The 22048-nt window shown below is 38.3% G+C and overlaps 1 protein-coding gene and 1 pseudogene across 2 annotated transcripts in view; one reads left to right on the top strand and one right to left on the bottom strand.

Annotated features, from left to right (window-relative positions):
* The window catches only part of MYLK4 (myosin light chain kinase family member 4), a 153736-nt gene that overhangs the window by 44208 nt on the left and 87480 nt on the right, over positions 1 to 22048 (top strand). The gene's annotated exons all lie outside the window — the stretch shown is intronic.
* On the bottom strand, positions 12149 to 14537 carry LOC138173567 (ras GTPase-activating protein-binding protein 1 pseudogene; annotated as a pseudogene).

The following is a 22048-nucleotide window of genomic DNA, read 5'->3' as shown; positions in this document are numbered from 1 at the left end:
TTTGTTACAATGTCTCATGAGCATCAATACTTTTTACATAGAGCTATATAGAATAAAAGCCTAGCAGATATTTCTAACTAGGAAATATAGGACATAGTTATCTGTTTATCTAAAACACCAGATACATTTTCTTTCCATTGCATAGATACTTTTAGAAGAACATTATGACTTAGTGATTGTATACTTAAATGTAGGGGACAGTGTGGTGTTGTATGGTAGATGGAGTGCTGGATTTGGAGTCATAAAGTCCAGGGTTCAAATTCCACTCCTGACAACTATGAACTATGTGACCCTGGGAAAATCATTTACCCTTTATTTACCTCAGTCAATGAGAACTTATCTGCTAACATCAAGAGTATTTGGACATTGTTGCAATCTGTGATTTCACTGGTTGCAAGGAAACTCAGCGAGGAGACTGATTCCCTCTACTAAAGCAGACCTGCAACTTGTGCAATTTATAGTCTTAGAGAATTGCATATGTGCACTGAGAGATCAAGTGATTTCTTTGGTTTCACACTATCAATAAAACAGCTAGGTGGCACAATGGATAGAGTGCTGAGCCTGAAGTCAGAAAGTTCCATCTTCGTGAGTTCAAATACAGCCTCAGACACTTACTAGCTGGGCAAGTCACTTAACCCTGTTTGCCTCAGTTTCCTCATCTGCAAAATGAACCGGAGAAGGAAATGACACACCACTCCAGTATCTTTGCCAAGAAAACTCCAAAATGGGGTCATGAAGAGTTGGACATGACTGAACAACAACAATACACTATCAATATTTGTCAGAGCAAGATTTGAAAGATACAGAAACATAAACTTAGGAACCATATGCTGTGTCTTTTTAGGATTTTTAAAATATTTTTGCAATGTTAGATGTTTTTTAAAAATAGACTTTTCAAAAACATTTATTTTTCATTTTCAACATTCACTTTCACAAGATTTTGAGTTCCAGATTTTTCCTCCCCATTTCCCTTCCTCCCACCCCAAAATGGTGTGCATTCTAATTACCCCTTCCCCCAATCTACCCCCTCTTCTATCACTGCCCCCCCTTTTATCTTCTTCCCTTCTATTTTCCTGTAGGGCAAGATAGATTTCCATACCCCCTTGCCTAAATATATTCTTTTTCCAATTGCATGTAAAAACAATTTTTAACATCCATTTTTAAAACTTTGAGTTCCAAATTCTCTCCCTTCCTTCCCCTCTCCCCTACTGAGAAGGCAAGCAATTCAATATAGTTTATACATGTGTAGTTATGCAAAACATATCCATAATAGTCATGTTGTGATAGAAAATATAGGCAAAAAAAATAAAACACAAGAAAAATAAAGAAAGTTTAAAAAACATATGCTTTAATCTGTATTCAGATACCATCAGTTCTTTCTCTGGGGATAGATAACATTTTTCAACATAAGTTCTTCACAGTTGTGTTGGATCATTGTATTGTATGAAGAATAGCTAAGTCATTCACAGTTGATCATCTTACAATATTGCTGTTACTTTTGTATATGGTACATTTCACTTTGCATTAGCTCATGCAAGTCTAGTTTTTCTGAGAGCATTCTGCTCATCATTTCTTATAGTACAATAGTGTTCCATCATAATCATATATTAAAACTTGTTCAGCCATTCCCCATTTGATGGGTATAACCTCAGGTTCTAATCCTTTGTCCCCAGAAAAGAGCTGCTATAAATATTTTTGTACACTGAAGTCATTTTACTTTTTGTTTTTTTATCTCTTTTGGGATATAGACCAAGTAGCGGTATTGCTAGGTCTAAGGGTATGCATGGTTTTATAGCTCTTTGGACATAGTTCCATATAGATTTCAACCTTTCTACACCTGAGTAGAGTATTTATGAGTTTTATGATGGTTAAACAAATAAGCCAACAACCCAGTGACCTTGGAATTTAACTGAGCTGGTTCTGGAAGAACAAACATATAGTTACAGCTAGGCCTGTACTGGAAGTTTTTGCAGCTTGGTTGGATCTGACAGAATTAATATTACACTGTGGAGGGAGAGATTAGTGATCATATTGGAAAAGACTCTTTCCTCTTTGGTTTCCATGGGAAGGTGTAGGAGACTGGAGAGAAAGCCTTGGCTTATGGCTTGTGGTTAGGGCTCTCCCGAAAGCTAACTTTAGTTTGTAGAGGAAAATTTTCAGGTTTTAATATTAGTTAGTGTACTGCCTGTGGGTTAAAATCTAAACTTCTGGTTTTGTAGTTTTCTACATGATCAAACAGAAATTCAACCATATCCCCGTGGAGAAAGTTTGCCTTTTTATATGGAGAGTTTCCTCATCCCCTGCTTTTTCACACTTTGGTGTCTGGCACAGTCTCATACCTCAATTTGAATGAAAAAAAAAAGTAGTGATATTTACAGAAAATTTTGATTTCTGAATGAAGTTCCTGGTGAAGGAAAATAAGGAAACCACTGATTGCTGTCGTACTCCAGAACGTTGACCTCCCCCACTCCCATCATGTTGTTGGAGAAAGAGACTAACTAAAAAAGGAATGTTAAATACTTTAAAGAGGGTAACCACATTGGATTCAAATATAGCAGGAGTATCTGGTAACCTGTTCTTACTGCCTCTCTTTCCTGATTAATTAAACCTCTGAATCCTTAACCTGACCTGCCACCCATTGGGGAAACCATGGTCCCTACTAAAAAGGAAGCATAAAATCTTAATACATTCAGTGGTCCCTGGTGTCATTGTGACAAATAAAATTGGCAATAAGACTAAGTCCATGATTCCACTTTACTTCTAGACAGGAAATTCCCACCACAGCCTTCAAAAGAGAATCCTGCTTTGGGACTGGTGAAGTGAAAAGCAGAGCAAGCTGTAGGGTACCATAGGATAAAGGAGAGCTGTCAGAGTCTTCCTTCTGGGACTAAGAATAGTAATGGACAGTTATCCCAAGCTTCAGTTTTAAGAGTAATAATCTAGCTTGGAGGTAACAGGAAGAGGAGGGCTCTTGAGAGCCCTACAGCTCCAAATTATGGACCCATCAACCTCCACTGGTTTTGAGGCAGTCATTGGGAGGAATAGAATTAGGACAGTAAAATTATATGTCAGTTACTGTTAGCCCATTTCTATTCAGCCAATAGTTTAGAAACGAAGAGCCTATTCTTCCATTTATATACACAGCCACTAATATTTCACTCTATGATCACTCACGAGTCAATACAATCAGAACAGAACAAGGGGAAATTACAGTGGGGGGAATTTAGATTGGGGGAAAAAAGATGTTGCTGACTAGGACTGGGGAGTGGGGAAGAGAATTAATTTTCATGACACCTGGAGGGGTAGAATCATTTCACCTATCTATTCAGAGATTATATATCTTCTTAGATTTATTGACGTTTTTTGTTTTTATGTCTCTGTTATTTCTAAATACTACAATACCCCTATGTTGTTCCATCCCCCATCCCCAGAAATGAACTCACTTTTGTAATGAAGGGGGAAAATTATGCAAAACTGATTCAGTAACTACATCTGGCAAATGTATACCTTACAGTTTTCTATCTCTCTTTTGGGATAAGGGATGTATGTTTCATTATTTTCTGGGACTATTACTAGTTTTTCAGCTATGCAGAGTTGACTTCCTTTTTGTATCTTTTAATTTGCATTTCTGTAGTAATACATATGTTTTTTTGTTTCTGCTTAAATCATTTTGCAACAGTTCTTATAAATCTTTCTATTTTTTTCCCTGAAATCCTCATATCCATAATTTCTTACTCCACAGTAATACTCCATTGTATTCATATACCATAGTGTGTTTATCCATTTCCTAATCAATGGTACCTGATTTTGTTCTTTACCACCACAGAAAGTTCTACTATTAGTATTTGGATATATATTAGAATTTCTGACCTTCTTGAGTTATATACTTGGCATTGGAGTTGTTGGATCAAAGGATACAAATAGGCGATCAACATTTCTGCAAATTCCAAATTGCTCCTCAGGAGAGTCGGAGCATAGTGCTGATTTTTCCAAAAGATATCTCTCTCTCTAATATGTCCCCTGTCCCTGCTGCACCCTCATGGCTCCAGCCAACATTGACTATTCTGTTTTTTGTTCACCATTACCAATTTGAAGGAAATTAAGTAAAACCTCTGGGTTGTTTTAATTTGTATTTCTTTTATTATCAGTGACATAATATGTTTTCTTACGGTCACTGATAGTATGCAATTCATCTTTTAAAAACTGCCTATTCATATATTTTTTATGCCATTTATTGAGGAATGGCTCCTAAATCTTTTATATATTTTTGTCAGTTCCCTCTATATCTTGAATATCAAACTTTTATTGTTAATATTTATGGCAAAAGTCTTGCCCCCCCCTCAAGCTTACAGTTTCTCTTCTTACTTTATATGGATTTTGTTCATGAAAAAACCTTTTGGTTTTATGTTATAAAATAGCTTTATTTTTTAAATGAATATCTCTTGTTTGTTGTTATTAACTAAACTTCTCCTGTCCACACTTGTGGAAAGTACCTGCTTCTCATCTCTATTTTTTATATGACTTATTTAAGTCACATGTGAATTTGAAAATTTTTGTCTTACACACTGTAAGATGCTGTTCAGAATCTAATTTTTGCCCAACTATTCTTCCATTTTTCTATCAGTTTGCATCAAGTGGAGAGTTTTTCCCCTATGAATTTATGCTTTAGGTCTTACCATACACTCCACTACTCTTTTTGTATTGCTTTAGTTTTTGCTTATTTGTCTCATTTCTATAGTGTATTATAGTAGTATTTATATATAACTTTATGTGTCTTTATCGATTAAATCTCAGATAGTTCATAAATTATGCAGTTATTTTGAATGGAATTTCTCTTATAATTTTTTTCCTGGTTGTTTTAGTCCTGTATAGAAATACTGATCATTTTAATGAATTTATTGTGTATCCTACTACTTTACTAAAGTTAGTAATCATTTCAACTAGCTTTTGCCTTGAGTATTTGAGATAAGAAAAGACACACATATGCACTTTTTTCCCCCTTCAAGATATCTATATGATTGAATAGTTTAGGTAAACTCTAATGGTTTTTGAAAGTCCATTATAATATCAAGTTTATGATTTTATCTTGTTCAAAAAAGCACCACAATGCTCAGATGCAGTATACATATTGGGGGGAACTTTTTTTTTTTCTCATACTACACTGAAGCACAGAATGTTCTCTGAAAATGAATAAAATGCTTCCTTCCTTCCTTTCTTCCTTCCTTCCTTCCTTCCTTCCTTCCTTCCTTCCTTCCTTCCTTCCTTCCTTCCTTCCTTCCTTCCTTCCTTCCTTCCTTCCTTTCTTTCTTTTGCTTTTTGGAGGGGGGAATGCAGGGCAATTGGGGTTAAGTTACTTGCCCAAGATCACATGGCTAGGAAGTGTTAAGTATCTGAGACCGGATTTGAACTCAGGTCCTCCTGACTCCAGGGCTGGTACTCTATTCACTTCTCCACCTACACACCTCTAAAATGCTTTCTTTAGATCAGGAGTTTTAAACCTTTATATTTCAGGGTATCCATAAACTTGGATCAGAAAAAAAAACTACATCTTTATCTCAAATATAATTCGTGTCCTATGTATTTTATACATTTAAAACCATTATTCTAAGAAGACTTCACAAAAACAGTCAAAGTAGTCAATGAACTTTTTTTCCAAGTCTTCCAGAACAATTAATACTGAGCATGGGCATTCATTATATAAGGAGCTATGATTTCGACTTACCTGAGGCTCAGAAAGAGTAACTGTCCATAGTTTCAAAACTGTTAGATGTGGGATTTGAACACTGAACTAGCCTAGTCTTCCTCTGCCACACTGCATGCAGTTTTTCCTAATAATGAATGAATAATGACAATACTCTACAGCTTTGGAGTGCTTTGAGGCTTACAAAGTCCTACAAAACAACTCTAAGTGCAAATGTATTATATATACATGGGTATACAAAGTACCTGTGCTAAGATACAGATTTTTAGAGTGATTTTCCATAAGGCTAAAGTGTCAGACCTAGGCCTTGAACTTGTATTTGAATGAACTTATATTTGCCTTTCAATTTCCTATAAAGAAGCATCAGGTTACAAATTTTAGCCCATTTAGATTTTGGTACTTGGTAGTCACTGGTCTCAGTTCTACTGGTCTGTTGTTCTCTTATGTAGATGTGAAGAAGCAGAGTAGCTACGATGTCCACGTGTCCCAAGTATTTTGGTAAGGAGTTGTCAGTAATAAATTTCCTACTCTTTCCTTCTCCCTGGCTGTGAGGAATGAGAACATGTGACAGGAATGCATTGCTTTTTCCTTTTACTTGGAAGTCAGGAGATGACAGGCAATGGGGGTCTTTACTTTCCTAGTGAATGAATGCCAGGGGAGCTAGCAGAGGCTGGCAGTAGGTGGTGAGATTCATTCCAACAGCTCAGATGTCACTAGGTATGTAGACAGAGCTAGATTAATATGTCTCCATCTTTTGCTCTGACTAAAGAAGTAAATCCTTAAAATACAACCCTTTTCTTCCAGGAATTAAAAAAAATAAAACTGCAAATGCTTTTCACAGAAATTTCTCTGTTTATGGTGCTTTCTTTTTTGATGTCTCTTCCCTTGAGAAGAGATTAGGACTGTTAATCATAGGAGCAATCATCAGCCACTGTCAAAAGGTGCCTTGTATGGAATTTACTATGAATCCAAAGCTCTCCCTGGACATATCAGCTTTACTGGAGAGGTGGGGTAAGGAGGAGAATTTGGGGAGAGGGAGCAAGAGGTCTTAAAAAAGATGGTTGCATATAAAAATTCTACCTATAAATAAAATAACATTATACTCATAATGAAATTTAAAATTAAAATTCCAGACTATAATCACCTCTTTTCTGTTTTTAGTTCTTATCCTTGATTACCCACTTTCTAACTTTTCTCTCATTTCTTTTTTCCTTCTCTAAACTCTTCTCTTTTTTTCCTTTTCTTTTCTTTTACACCACTTTGTCATTTTCTGTTTTCCCCTCATTTATCAAATTATAGATTTAGAGATGGAAGGGATCTTGGAAGTCCTTCCTAATACAATTCCTCCATTTTAGAGATAAGGAAACTGAGGCCCAGAGAAGGTAAATAATTTGCCTAAGGCCATACAATATGCAAATGAGAGAGAAACCAAGTTTCTTTTCTTTTTTCTTTATTGCTTTTTGGAGGGGGGAAGGCAGGGCCATTGGGGTTAAGTGACTTGCCCAAGGTCACATGGCTAGTAAGTGTTCAGTGTCTGAGGCTGGATTTGAACTTAGGTCCTCCTTACTCCAGGGCTGGTGCTCTATTCACTGAGCCACCTAGCCTCCTCCAAGAGAAACCAATTCTCTAAATCCAAATTCAAGACTCTCTCCACTGCTCCACACTGTTTTGTTTCATTTTCTTACAGACTTTTCCTTTGTTCTATTTCTTTAAAAAATTTCATCTATTCTATCCTATCTTAAATTGTGTTTAAGGGTGTTTATAGATACTGCAATCTAGTGAACAATTTCCCTGTAATTTAAAGTTTTCAGTAGGCAACTGTGCTATATGGATAGTGGGAGACTGAGTGTATACACAGTTTATTGCTGAAACAAAATAAAACATAACAAAATTGACCCGATCTATATTGATGATATGTCACAACGTTATAATGTTATAGAGTATATACACTGTTGTAATTAGTATGACTTTTATAGGCAAATCACATTTAGAATTTAGATACTCTTTTTAAAGAATTCTTTGATATCTGAATAGAACCATTCATCCCCAAAACACATTTGCCCGCCATTATAACAGATTTAAAACATTTTAAGTATGAGTCAGTAATCACTTGAACCCAAAGCTCATTAGTCTCCACTAATATATTTCTTTTACAAGGTCAGGGGACAGATTAGTTCAAAACAACTTACTTAACTTGTAAAGCAAGGTGACAAGAAAGTTTCCCTCCTCTCCCCACTCTCCTTCCTAAGAGCACCCTCTTTGAAAGGTTATCATACTCTAATGAGTGGGAGAGAACATTCTCAGAGAATATACATGTCCAGGCAACACACATGTAGAGAACATATATGACTAGAAACATGCAAAAGATCATGCATGCCAGATACATGTGTGGTCAGTGCATATATGCAGTCAATAAAATTCCTACCCTTGATTTTGCAGAGCCATTAATGTCTTCTGATGATGTTATCATACTCATTTATGTCTTTCTGTACTGGACATTGTGTTTCATGGTCTGTTCTCATCTGTTTTCATATTTCATCTGGCTAGTATCTCCTTGCTGAAGAAGGGCTAAAGCTTTTTTTTTGGTTAAACATTTACACTGAAATATTTACTTCAGAAGGGCTAGTGGTCCCATACCACTTTGCTATGCATAGTCAAGTGTTATGGGACACCACACCTAACCAGACAGCTGGCAAAAGCCTAGAGAATACTCCAGGTCAAGATTTAGTCTAATCTTTTGACCACTTCACTCCTAGTGACAATTCTGAGCTAGGAGTGAGAGTTAGACCAAAGTTACACAGTGAGAACAGATTCTGAATCCCTAATCCTTGAGAGTCTTAGTGGAAGAAGTAATGGCTTTTTTTTTGTGGGAGGCAGGGGTGGGTGGGCATGTGACAGGGAGAGAACCAGAAAGGAGGAAGGCTCTAAGCAGGCAAAGGCTGGTTTCAGAACCTTGGGATAGGGCTAAGAGAAACCCATGACTTTTAATTGCTCCTCAGCAGCTCTTAGAAATGGACCTGAAACTCTCAGAGCCTCAAAATTCATTCATATGACTAGGCATGTAATTAAAATGTATTAAAATAAAGAGGTATTAATGTGTAAAAATACTTAATCTGGAGAAAGGAAGGAAGGCATCAGTGTCTGAAAGAGGTGTGGGTGAAAGGGAAAGGTGGCAACTTACATCTTACCCTTGGTAATATTGCTGAGTCCTACCCCTCTCCTCCCTAACCCCCAAAATACACAGTTTCTCATTGACAGACATCTAGAATACAGCTAGGTAGATGGAATCTTGGATTTGGAGTCAGGAAGACCTGAGTTTGAATCTGGTATCACACATTTAGTAGGTGTGTGACCTTGGGCAAATCACTTAACCCCTGTCTGCTTCCATTTCCCTATCTTTAAAATAGGTGATAATGAGAGCACATATGGTTGCTGTGAGACTAAACATAGTTATTTGTTCATGCTTTTACTCTGCCATCTTGGCTCCATCCCCCAAAAGTAGTTATTTTTTGTAAAGCACTTTGCAAACCTTAAAATACTACATAAATGGTAGTGATGATGATGATGATGATGATGATGATGATGATGATGTCTAAAGCTAGAATGGCCAAATGTCACTACAAGGTGTAGATTTTTTGCCACTTTTTCAGGGGATGGTACCCTGTCCTTAGCTATTACCTTTCCCAAAGTTTGTGTTCTCCCCAAGGTAATGATGTCTGGAGGATATACCTTACATTGCACAGCACAGCTTCCTGTTCTTCTTAGGAGCCAAGAGTGGCAGAAGCCAAAAGCCATTTTGTCACAATGTAAGAAACTTGCCTGTCTTTTGCAGGTCTTTGGTGGGACACTGCTTCATAGGATTTAAAGCTAGCAAGGACCTTAAAGATTATATAATCTAACCCACTTCATTATATAGATGGGGAAGCAGGGTTGGTTTAGATGGCCTCTGAGGTCCATCCCAGCTCTAAATATGAGATCCTATGTTTTAAGGTAGTCAGGTACAAGAACATATGAGTACTTACATTCACTCTTTAAACTACCTTAAACAATGGAAATCCACAACACAATCAGCAGCAAATTAGACAGCAATACTGTAGCACCAATGCAATATTCACAGTGCCCATGATCACTATAAATATACCTGCATGGTTCTTGATTGCAAACTACAACAGACTCTCCATATAGAAGACAGAAGTGAAACATTTATTCATACACCAGAAAACCAAATCCCAAAACCAGTAAGCCAATTCCATCATAGTAGCAAAGAAGTTAATAAGCCATAACAGCACAGAGAGCCACAGCCTCCTTTAGCCTTCCCACAAACCAATATTTTTACTCATAAGCATGACTGACTCCCTGGGACATGTGCTCTCCTCCTCCCAGTCTAGCTTGCTCTGACTCCTAGCTTCCTGTGGGCTCTGTTCTACCCTTCAGCAAATTCCTCCTACCACAGGCTCTATGTGATGACATTCAGCCTACTAGGGGGCAGAGTATACTTTCAAAGCAGGGAAGGTCTTCAAATTCCCATTAGCATTCATCTGTCCCCAAGATCTTTCATGTCCCTTACATAGCAAAAATACATTAGCAATACATGTAAATACATTACATAGAGTAATGAGAGTTTAGGGATACCATGTTTCCCCGATAATAAGACATTGTCTTATAAATTTTTTTTTGGACAGAAAAACACCAGAGGGCTTATTTTCAGGGGAGGGCTTATTTTAATGAACATTGACAGCAATTTTAATAAACAGGTAAATGTGAACAAAAAAATGTACCTTTATTCAATAAGCAAATCACTGGGGAAGAACAGGATGACGTGCTCACTGCTGCAGCTCTGATTGGATGAAGCTCAGAGTGCGGCGTGTGTTTCACGGGGGGGGGGGACGGTGCATACAGAGGGTACCGTAATGTAGCGTGTAGCGCAGGGGATCACCTTCACTACAGTAGCAATCTCAATAGGGCTTATTTTCGGGGGAGGGCTTATTTTAGAGGAAACACACAGTAAGGAGTGGGCTTATTTTTGGGATAGGTCTTATTATCGGGGAAACACGGTAACTGGTGGGATAACTGGTGTCAAGAGAACTTTGCAACAATATAACAGGGAAAATAGAAAATAAGCACATAAAACAATATCTTAGGGTAGGAGCTGGGGCACAAGCACCCCATCTTTCCACCTTGAACAAATGGGGCTCAAAAGTTTGTGTTCTTTTACCTTGGGGGTAAAGGGCTAAGATCTCTTCTCCAAAGTTACTTCCAGCTGAAATTGGATGCAGAACTGTCCCTGCTCCAAGAGGTCTCATTCAAAAGGTCATTTCTTTAACTGGAATCTGGAGCTTGGTCAACTCCAGGTATAGGGGTGGCACATCACAGTCCTGGACAGGGGATGGCATCCAGCTTAAGTGATCAGGCATCTGTAGGTGGAGGGTACTAAGCCTGCAGAAAACACATCTTGCAAACAAGTTTAACAGACAAAAACCAAAAAAGGACAAATATAGGGTTAGCCATGCTTCTGGAGTCCATGAACTCATTACCATAGCCTCATTCATTATAGAATATAGGAGTTAAGGGTACAATTTGATAATCATCTTCTCCTGAACCAACAGCAACTACAGTACTGTCTTTCCCATGTGTTATAATCTTGACAGTCTTTGGAGCATCATCTGGCTTCCACTTTACCCATATTTTAGTTCCCAATTGTATTCTATTAGTAGAACTAAACTCTTCATTTCCTCTGACAGTTGTTTCAGAAGGAGGGTCAGTTTTCACAAAGGGTATTGTTTCACAAGGAATAACAATCACTTGAACTGTTCTATCATCTTTACAAAACTGTATGGCATCTTCACCCAGATTCTGCAATGTCACAATAATTTCTCCTTGATAATTAGAATCTATTAGTCCAGCTAAGGCATGTATTCCTTGAGCTGCTAAACTGATTTAGGTAATATCTGCGCAAATATATTCCAGTAGAAATGTTTCTTATTTCATTTGTACCCAACCAAAAGTCCTCTAAACAATGTAAATCACATCCTGCCAAACCAGGTGTTACTGTATATGGTGCTGGGACATCTTTCTTCAAAGTCCAATACTCAATATTTGGGATCTTATGTTTCTGCTGTTTTCCAATTTGCAGATTTGAGGTCATCATTCTGGCTAGAGGTGTCTATTATTCAAATTACATGTAGCAGTGGACAAATTATCTTTCCAATATTGATATGAATTATTAGGACTAAACTTCCTTAACTGTTCTTTCAAAAATTCATTCATTTTTTCAATTAACCCAGATACTTATGAATAATGCGGAATATAATATACCCATTCTATATTGTTTTATATACACTATCTCTTCATTTCATTACCTTTGAAATGTGACCCATTGTCACTTTGAGTCTACATTGGGGTTCCATAATATAGACTTATGAGATTTAGAGTTTTACAGGTGTTTTTCTGGATTGCATTCTTTTTTTAATTTTTTATTTATTTTAAAACAATTTGCCAAGACTGGAATGAGAGATAAATAAAAGGCACAACAATTTTGCTGTTTTTTTGTTTTGTTTTGTGTTTTTACAAATACAAACTAAAACATGAAAAAAAACCTCCCTACTTCAATAAAAATTTTTTTCCACAAATTCAGGAAAAGCATTTAAAAGAGTTGAATTCTACACATTTAAAACCTATCCCACAATCCAAAATTCCAAGTGGTAAAAACAGTAGTTTAGAATTCATTTTTATGTGATCATGTACCAAAAGCAAAAAAAGTTCTATGAATACCCTTTATTCTGTTTTTTAACCATGCCACAGAGAAAAGTGTGACTGTCAATTTTTCCAGTGGCAACAGCTCCAAACCAGAGAGTAGTCACGGCCCTCAATGAACAACTGGGGTTTTTCCTGCCCTCAAAATGTTTGCCAAATCCTGGGTTCGATTCTTGGAACACGTGGAAAAGGAAAAAGAAAATTATTCCAATATCAGTTATAAGCAAAAGATATAGTCCTTTGGGATAAAACCGCTGTTGTAAAATAAAAAAAAATCTAGTCCGTATATTTGAGGTGAGCAAGGAATTTCAGTTTTTCTTCTTTTAAAATCGACTTTTCCTAAAATATTGTTCCACAAAAGTGGAATTGGGGACGCGGACTTATGGGGGCAGCAGGGGATGAAAATAGCACACACAAAAAACCATTAACACAAACAAAAAAGGGCCTGAAATTGTATCAAATGTAGGCAGTTTATATAACAGGCTAGGGTCACATTCCAAGATATCCAAGGCTGAAATTCACAATGCTGCAGGAGCAAAGGTTTGTGCCATCACGTGAAGATTTGTGTGCCAAATTCACTGACGCTGACCAATCCCCCTTCCAGCTCCAAATCCTGGTTTCTGGGACATTCCTCCACAGGGAGGACCTCTTACTCCACCACCTAGCCCACTTCGTGGGCCTCTTTCTCTGGCTGCTCATGTCTTCTTTTCCTCAACATTCAAATGCACCTCACCTCTAAACATGATGGGCCTGCTGCCAAGGATCTTCTGAACTGGCTCTGGGTCATCAAACACCACAAAACCAAAATTGGGTAGCTTCCCTCCACTATTAATTCTAAGTTCCACAACATTCCCATAACCTTTGAACGAAACACAGAAACTTTGGAAGAAATCTTTTAGTTCTGCTTTGTCCACATCACGTGGAAGATTTCCACCAAAAAGCTGAAGACTGTCTGGATATCTCACAATTCTCCTTGTATCCATATCACCCTGTTCACCACCTTCACGAATTGGTCTGGGTCCCCTTTGGGGTGGGATATTAGTTTGTTGTTCCCTCACTCTCTGGTGCCTCTGGGGCCTCTGTGGTGGTGTCTGAGATTCCGGTTTTGATTCTGGGCGAGCCTGTGAAGCTGGTACTTTAACACATGGGGTGGTATCCCAGACACTGGAACAGCTCCACTAGGTGGAAGCTTCTTATTGGTCACAGATGCCCAGGAAAAGTTTCTCAAGTCCTCCTGTACTGCTGGGGCAGAATCCACAGGCACCGGAGATGAGCTTTTTGGAGTCTCTTCAGAAACAGGCTCTTCCAAAGCTGGTTCAGACTTTTCTTCATGAATTTCAGGTTCAGCTTCTTGCTCAGGCTCTGGTTCTGGCTCTGGCTCTGGCTCTGCAACAGGCTCCTCCAGGTCATTGCTGCCAATCTGGTCATAAAAATTTCCAGAGTCATCAGGAACTACCCCAGGACTCTGCTGTCTTTCCTCTGGTTCTTCTTACTTCTCCCTCAGATTCTTCTTGAGGTTCAGTGACAAAACCACCAAAAACCTCATCTTGGTATCGGAAGATGTCATCATGAACATAGAATTTGTTTGCAACAGAACCCTCTGGTGCAAGTACAAATGTCTGCATGAATCTTCGAAATGCTTGGTTATTATTAGACAGCAATCCCATCACCTGGACTACAGCACCATCATTGAGGGTATCATGAGCATCCACATGACGAATCTTAGTGTGACAATTTGTAAAGTTTTGGGGCATCACTTTCCGATGGATTTCTTTTTGTCTATAGACAGCATCAGCTGGTTTTCCATTGGAATCCAAACCTCCATGAACGTAAGATGAGTTCTTTCCATAAAACCTATGCAGCATGTCTGGTGCCTGGTTCAAAAGAGTGTAATACTGTCTCACAAATTCCCACCCGACCAGCAGGGGACTTGGCTTCTCCATAACCATCTCTTTGGTCAACTGCAACCTGCAAGGCTGAGTGGGAGAGGAAGAGTCTTCAGTCTGAAGCAGGCCGGGTAGCAAAACTCTCTCATGCCACGGCATCTGCCTGGATTGCATTCTTATAAGAACAAGCTACTAGTACACCTGAATAGGTGTCAACACAAGTACATATAAATTTGCATCCTTTTATCTTGGGGTAGAGGATCAATATAATCTATTTGCCAAATTTGGGCTGGAACTTTTCCCCTTGCTATCTCTCCAATTACTACCCAAGGAACAGTTTATTCCTTTTCCAATTGACACACATGGCATTCCTCTGCTATCTGTTTTAAAAATGAATGAGAGATACTAATACCTCGATCTTGTGCCCACTGGTGTGGGGCTTGGACCCCTAAATGGCTGACCATTTAATGGACCCGTTTTGCTAGTACTGGATCATCAGCTGGTGTCAGAGTAGGGACAATGTTTTGAGTAATAATCTTTGCTAGTTGATCAGCATGTGCATTGTACTCATGTTCTGATGTGGTGAAGGCCATGTGAGCATCTACATGAAAAACTGACAAATCAGTAACCAAAGACATGTCCCATATATCTTCCCATAATTCTTTGCCCAAAACTTGTTTACCATGGATTTCCCAATTTTGATTTTTCCACATGGGCATCCATGTAGCTAACCCATTAACTATCTCCCATGAATCAGTAAATACATGACACAGGCCTCCTTGTTCTGTTTTGATGGCTTGATGTAGTGCCATAAGTTCATCATATTGACAAAGAGTGGGGCTATGCAGATATCCTTGTGGCAAGTGGGTGAAAGTATATTGTCTGCCCTGCCAAGTGAAAGCAAACTGGTCCCATTGTTTAGAGTCTATTGGCATGATGAAGAAAGCATTGGCTGCATCAATAACTGTGTACCAAGTCCCATAATATTTCTGGATCCTTTCTATTAAGGTGACAATTATCTGGAACAGCAGCATACAACCTTATTCAATTGTCTATAATCTACTGTCATTCTCCATGTCCCATCTGATTTTCATACTGGCCAGACAGGATTATTCCATCATGTGGTTGTAGGGACTAACACTCCTGCTTTAACATATTCCTTTATAATTTTGGTACATTTTAAGAACCAAATGTTCTTGAATGACATATCCCCATTTTATTAGAATTAAAAACAGAACAATCTTGTGAGGATGAATAAGGTTCTTTATAATATGCTTGGAGAATTACGTATAGGATTATACTAGTAGAAATGTAGGAGAATACATGCTATATATGTATACATATAAAGAAAATTCTATTTGAGTAACAGATGAAAGTCATCGTATGTAGGGATACATTTTTGGAGGTTGGAGATGTTGTTTTCCACAAGACATGAAACGCCTCCTCCCCCCAAAAAGAATCCTTTACATTTACCAGTTTCAAATCCTACCATGTTCAAGGCAGTGGAATGTGGGGCAGCTGTGGGCTAGGAAACACATGCAGTGTTGACAGAGAAGCCAAACACAAAAATGACAGGACTTTTCAACTCCCTAGAACAAGGGCATAAAAGACTGAGTAAGATTCTTAACGAAGAAGAGGGGTGGAGTTGGATGTGGTCTCAGGACCACTGAATTAATCTAGTAACTAGAATTGAGAGCCAAGTCATTAGTGACTTTGACTGGGAGATGGCATTTCCTGGGCATTCATGATACAGTACCATTTGAAAAGTTCATGATCAAATAACTTTGCTAACAGTGAAAGTTTGTTTGTTAATAGTTCATTTCTCTGACCTCCAATTCTTTTCATGTTACCCATATGGGATGAGCGGGGGAAGGGCAAAGAGTCCTGGCAGCTGACCAGTCATCTGAAAAGTCAGTTGCCAATTACCATTGGTGCTAATAGTCCTTGAACGAGTGACAAGTGCATTCATGGTAGTGTAAATTATCTTCAGTGTCTCAGCTCTGTGTTCCCACACCTGTTTCAATTCTATCACATGGCTGTCATATTTTTCCTTTTAAAGGTGTAGAACATTTGTGGATTGGTGTCACTGGAAATATCCATTCCAGGACCGGGCTATGTGTCCTCAGCAAGGAGGCAACACTTACTATGCAGGGTAGGGCAGGATTAGTGCTTGGGAAATACTTCTTGCTGAAATCAGAGGAAAGAAAAAAAAACTCCCAAGCTAAGTGATTTATAGAGTGGTTCAAACAGAATGGATTTGTCATTTAAAGGAAAAGATATTTGGATTGTAGGTAGTTTTTGCCTTTTAAGCTCTTCATTCATCTGGCACATATTCCGGTCTGTGCTAACCTGGGAAAGAAGCAGACAGACTCCAGAGCTTGAAGATGCAAAGGTAGAAATGTTTTTAACTAAGGTAGATTAGTCTCACATGTCAGTTTTGATGCTTTTAACTACAGCAGGGTGGCTCACTCAGTGAGATGGGATGCATGCCCCTAGGTAAATCTATGGCTGACATTATAGAAGGCAGATGTGTTGTGGAAAAGATACTGGTCTGGGAGTCAGGGGGAGATGTGGGTTCAAGTCCTCATTCTGACACTTTCTAGCTGTGTGCTGAATCTAATTACATACCTGCTAAAGAATTTAAATGGGAGATGATCATATTTGCATGACACACCTCATGGGTTTTTCTGAGGAAAATAATATGTAGATCTGAATTATTATCACTTAGAAAATGCTGGGGGTGTTAATGCAGCACATTGCCAGCTTCCTGGGGAAACCACCAGACTCTTCATTGATTATATTAGAGTAATCATATAAATAATAAAATTACGTTATTTGTCAGAGCTTTAAAAATAGAAGTATCTCCTTATCCTGTTACTTGTTGTTCATGGCTTTAAAGAACACCATCTTTTTCCACCCACTTCATGCACTGATTAAATAGAGTTCTTGAGGAAATAGATTTTTAGACAATAGTGACATCTTCTGAGAAAGACAAGCAGAGTCTTCTATGCAGTTTCCCTTGACTCTTTGCTAGTAACTGACACAGAAGAAAATCTAGGGAGGGAAACAGTAAGGAGGAATCAGAAAGAATGTAGATCCTCAGGGTTTCAGTATTTTTCTAAATGAAAGTGCTTTCTGAGATGCAAAACACTATAGAAATGTTATCACCATTAATATGATTAATTATCATTACCAACAAATACGATTATTTAACAAATATCTTTGAAGTGACCTTTTAGTTAGTTTCTATTATATATCTGGGGTGTGTGAGGTGGCTTGTTGAACGGCTGCTCATCCACCTTTGGTGTCTACCTTGGCCCAACTCTCCCCTATGACACCAAGAAGCTGTAGCATGCACAGAGATCATACTCTGGTAAATTATCTAGGCAGACAGGCTAAACAAGGTTGAGGGCAACCTATCAGTGTAGGGGGATGACTGCCCAAAGCATGTGAAGACTTCCCTTGTGAAATGGACAGATGAGAACAATTTGTTCCAACAGCCATAAAGGTGGCTGTCGCAGGTGTTGGTCAGACATCAAAGCATCCTGGGTCATTGGCAGTCATCGTGACTTTTGTCTTGGCATTGGGCTTTGATGACTCAGGAAGACAACGAGGCTGATGACTTGTTGCTCCTCTGCCTTACTTAAATCCAATTCACCTATGAGTTGAGACATCACTCTGAGATATCATCGGTCCTTTTGGAAAATGAAGGATGAACGACAACATCATATATCCTTTTCCTTTTTCCATCACCAGTATGAATTTAGCTCTTTGATTAAACTGTCTTCCTTAGAAATCTAGACAAACTTGACAGTTTCATATATTCTCAAAATTTTTATCCAGCAATAAGGGAACCCCCCTTTTTTTTGATGAGGTCTTTATCAGTTCAGAAAATAAAATTTCTAAAAGATTTTCCAGAACTCTGAACTAGCTAATGCTCCACAGTGCACAAGTCTTGCTTCAAGTCTGAAATGAAGTATAAAATATGTGTGCCCATGTAAGATATGCCTGTTTACATGGGTTGTCTAGATGGATAGACATATGCCTCTCAGACATCTTGTATCAATGTCTGACCCACCCCTTATCCCAGGAAGATTACAATTTCCATCCTGAAGGGAACAGCAGAATGGCCTTAGCTGGACTCTTGTCCTTCCATCACTTATCTCTGAGAGAGATATTGGGCTGGATTTGTGTCTGTTTTCATTTTTAAATATTGTTAATCTAGGGGTACAATCTAGGGAGAAGGTTTCAAAATAAAAGACATTTCCCTGGTCCCTTTTAAGGGGAAAGGTAACCCTTAGCTTATACTCCCTCGTTTAACTCTTTTCCACCAAGTGTTTATCCTTAAAGAGTTGATCCCAAATAGTAAACAGCTAGTAAATCTACTTATCCAAGGAAAACAGCAAATAAAAATCAGGACAGTTGTAGAAATTAAAATGTACCAGAAAATATATAAGCTGAATGATTTTTTTAGATGGAACCAAGATATTATTTCAGCTCAGCTAAAAAAGAGTCCATAATCTCAACCAAGGGAAAACTCTATCTCCCAAGTTCCTGAGGAGGCAAGCTGGAAAGCAAGGACATGTTGAGAGAAGGCCACCTCCCCTATATGTCTGTAGCTTCTGATATCTTTCAATTTCCATATGTCTTTCCCAGAGAGTCTCAAGAACCAGTTCTGCTCCTCATCCAGGTGCACAGCATCATATTCAGCCTGTCCCCAACAATCTAGAGTCATGTCTTCTTTGGCACACACACAATAGTAGGACTGTCCTTCCTCCACCTATGGTTGGAGCCAGGAGGGCACAAAAGACAGACTTGTGTTGTTTTAGATTTCTGGAGAAATTCTAGTCAGTTCAGTAAGCATTTTTTTTAAAAGGGTCTACTCTGTGTTAAGTATTGGTTAAAACAAAGGAAAACAAAAGACATTTCCTACTCTCATGAAGCTCACAACCTATTATTTACATGCTAGATTTGCTATTTGGAGTGATTCGAGAGAGAAAAATTAGCTTATGTGTATGTGTATTTTTTCTTTTTTATAAATTTTATTATTTATTATGTGTATTTTTTTTTACTCTGAAAATCGGTCTTAAATATACATTTTAAAGTTAGCATTCTTAAATTGGAAAATGGTCAACATGCTTCAGAGGCCAGATTTCTATTCCATATATGTGTGTATGTAATCTGGGAATTAAATATATAGAACATTATAATACACTAATATATTATTCTTATTATACATTATATGTTAATTTGCTATATAAGAATATATTAACATATAATTAACGCATACATATGTGTAGCCAATTTATTTCCATTAAACATCTCCATCAGAATACAATGATGAAGGTAAAATTCAGAAGTTTTGTTGTGAAATGTAAGACTGAGGAAGCTGTAATTATAAAGGGTGTGTTTGTGAAAGGGAGACTGAATGCAGCCTCAGAAGTTGGGCTTAGGCCATTTTGTCTGATGCGTCATATACCCTTTGCAGCCAGACAAATGTCTGGGATTTGCACAGCTTGGTCCTTGTGCCCTCTGAATCCTCCTGTGTACAAATAAGAGCACTTTATATGTCAGCTACTGGAGTTCAACAGTGAAATACCAGGTAAAGAAAGAAAGGTCTAAAAATAGGGAATGTATTTGCCATGAAATGTTTCCACCAACCTTGTCTTCTCTTTGTGAGGTACATGTGTTAGTGTAATTGACAGCTTCTGCTAAATGTTCCACTAGTCACCACTAGTCAGTTGTTTGTAATCAGGATTTGTCTCAGGTTTCCTTCCTATTTATTCCCCATACCAAAAGCAGTGAAATAACTTCATCCTTGCACTGGGAATTCTCATGTTTCAAAGTTCAATTCAATCTAGCAAACTTTTATTAAGCATCTTTTATCTGCAGAAAAATATTGTTCTGAACAATGTATATTTACTAAACACCACGTGCAATTCACTGTGACTGGCACTGTATAAAGGTTAGATAAGAGGTTCCTGTCCTCATGGAACTCTAAAATAAGGGGATATGAAACATAGAGGCAGCAATGTTCAGTAGAGAGAGCAGTAGATTTGGAAAGAGAGAACCCTGACTCAAATTCAGCTCTGATGCTTACTACCTGAGTGACCTTGGGCAAGTCACCTAACTTTTCTCAATCTCATTTTCCTTATCTATAAAATAAAGGCATTGACTCTGACAGGATGGAAGTTCTCTTCTAGGCCTAAATCTACGATAATGTGATCTGTGAGCTGTAATAATAATTTTTAAAAATACATAGAAACTATACAAGAGAGATGAAAACCAAGAACTGCAGAAAATCCAAAGGAAGGTAGGGGGAGAGATCAGTATTGGTTGGGAGGCTGGGAGTGGGAAGGAGTGGAAAGAAAGGAAGGAATATGTGAAGGGAAAAATTGATCAGGAAGTCTTCATTTGAAATAGTATCTTTGTTCCCCTTAGTGTTTAAATATCTCCTTGGTTCCAAGTTGCCTGTAGAATGAAGTTTCATTCTACAAATAAAATTGTAGAGAGGACTTTTCAAGCTGTCTAAAAGCTTAGCTTTAGGAATATCTTTTGGGGTAGATGTTTTTTTTTTCCATTAATGACAACACCCAAGAAGGCTTATTACTACAATTACCCCAGTTAGACCCAATAATGTGAATAGGAAGATGTGTTGGGGGTGGCGTGGGGAGACAGGGGGAGAAACCTATGGGTGTCGAGGCCACATGTGGCCCTCTAGGTCCTTGGGTGTGACCTTTTGACTGAGTCCAGGTTTTACAAAACAAATCCTTTTATTAAAGGGTTCAGTCAGATTTGGGCTCAAAGGGTCATACTTGAGGACCTAGAGGGCTACATGTAGCCTTGGGGCTGCAGGTTCCCCACCCCTGGACTCTAGACGAGCATTCCCTTTGGATGTCTAGGGTAACAGAGTCGTAGTTAAACAAATACACCTGGGAGATGATGCTAGTTAAGTAAAAGTGACTTTCAAGGGTTGAATTTCCTGTCAGGGACTGGGAACAAGCAAGGCAATGTATTCACTATAGGGCAAGATTTTACTTTCAGGAAACACTTTTTTTAGCATTTAATCTGTATTCAAATTCTTCATGTTCTTCCCCCTCTTGCCACTTCTACTTTCATTCCTATACATAGTATTTATATGTGTGTATACACAGTGTTTTGCTGGGCAACCTGTTCATTAAGCCCAACTGAAACTCCGTGCCTGGTTCCATGACTTGGAATCCACTCTTTTGCCATAGGGTGACGATGCTCCCTTTTTAGTTTATGTCCTCACTATAATGGCATCCCCTGCACCACCATCATAGCATTTCATAGAAATTCAAGGTCTCCAATCAGATCCATCATTTGGGACCTGGAGCCACATGAGAAATGTAGTTGCTAATTAAATAATCTTAGGGATGACTCATAGCATACTGGGAAATTTAGACTTACCTTGGTTCACCCCTATCCCCCCCCAAAATAATAATTGGGAAAAAGTGCTTTACTTGAGACGGTATTAAAAAAAATATCCTAGTTTTGGTTATAGGGTAAATATGGGAGAAATGGATGATTTTTTTTGGGGGGGGGGAGGGAAGATGGAGCACTGATGCCAACGGAACATATAAAATATCTCCCATCCCTGTGTAAAGCCCCTGTAAGCAGTAGCAATGCTGTAGTCATGGAAAAGGGAGAAGAGCATGCTCAGAATAATGTATATATAGTTCTTGGT

Source organism: Petaurus breviceps, unplaced genomic scaffold (assembly GCF_028583685.1).
Source record: "Petaurus breviceps papuanus isolate PSGF00001 unplaced genomic scaffold, PetGlider_PUasm1.0 582, whole genome shotgun sequence".
NCBI lineage: Eukaryota > Metazoa > Chordata > Mammalia > Diprotodontia > Petauridae > Petaurus > Petaurus breviceps.
Note: the sequence above shows the minus strand (reverse complement) of the source record. Positions and strands in the feature narration are given on the sequence as shown.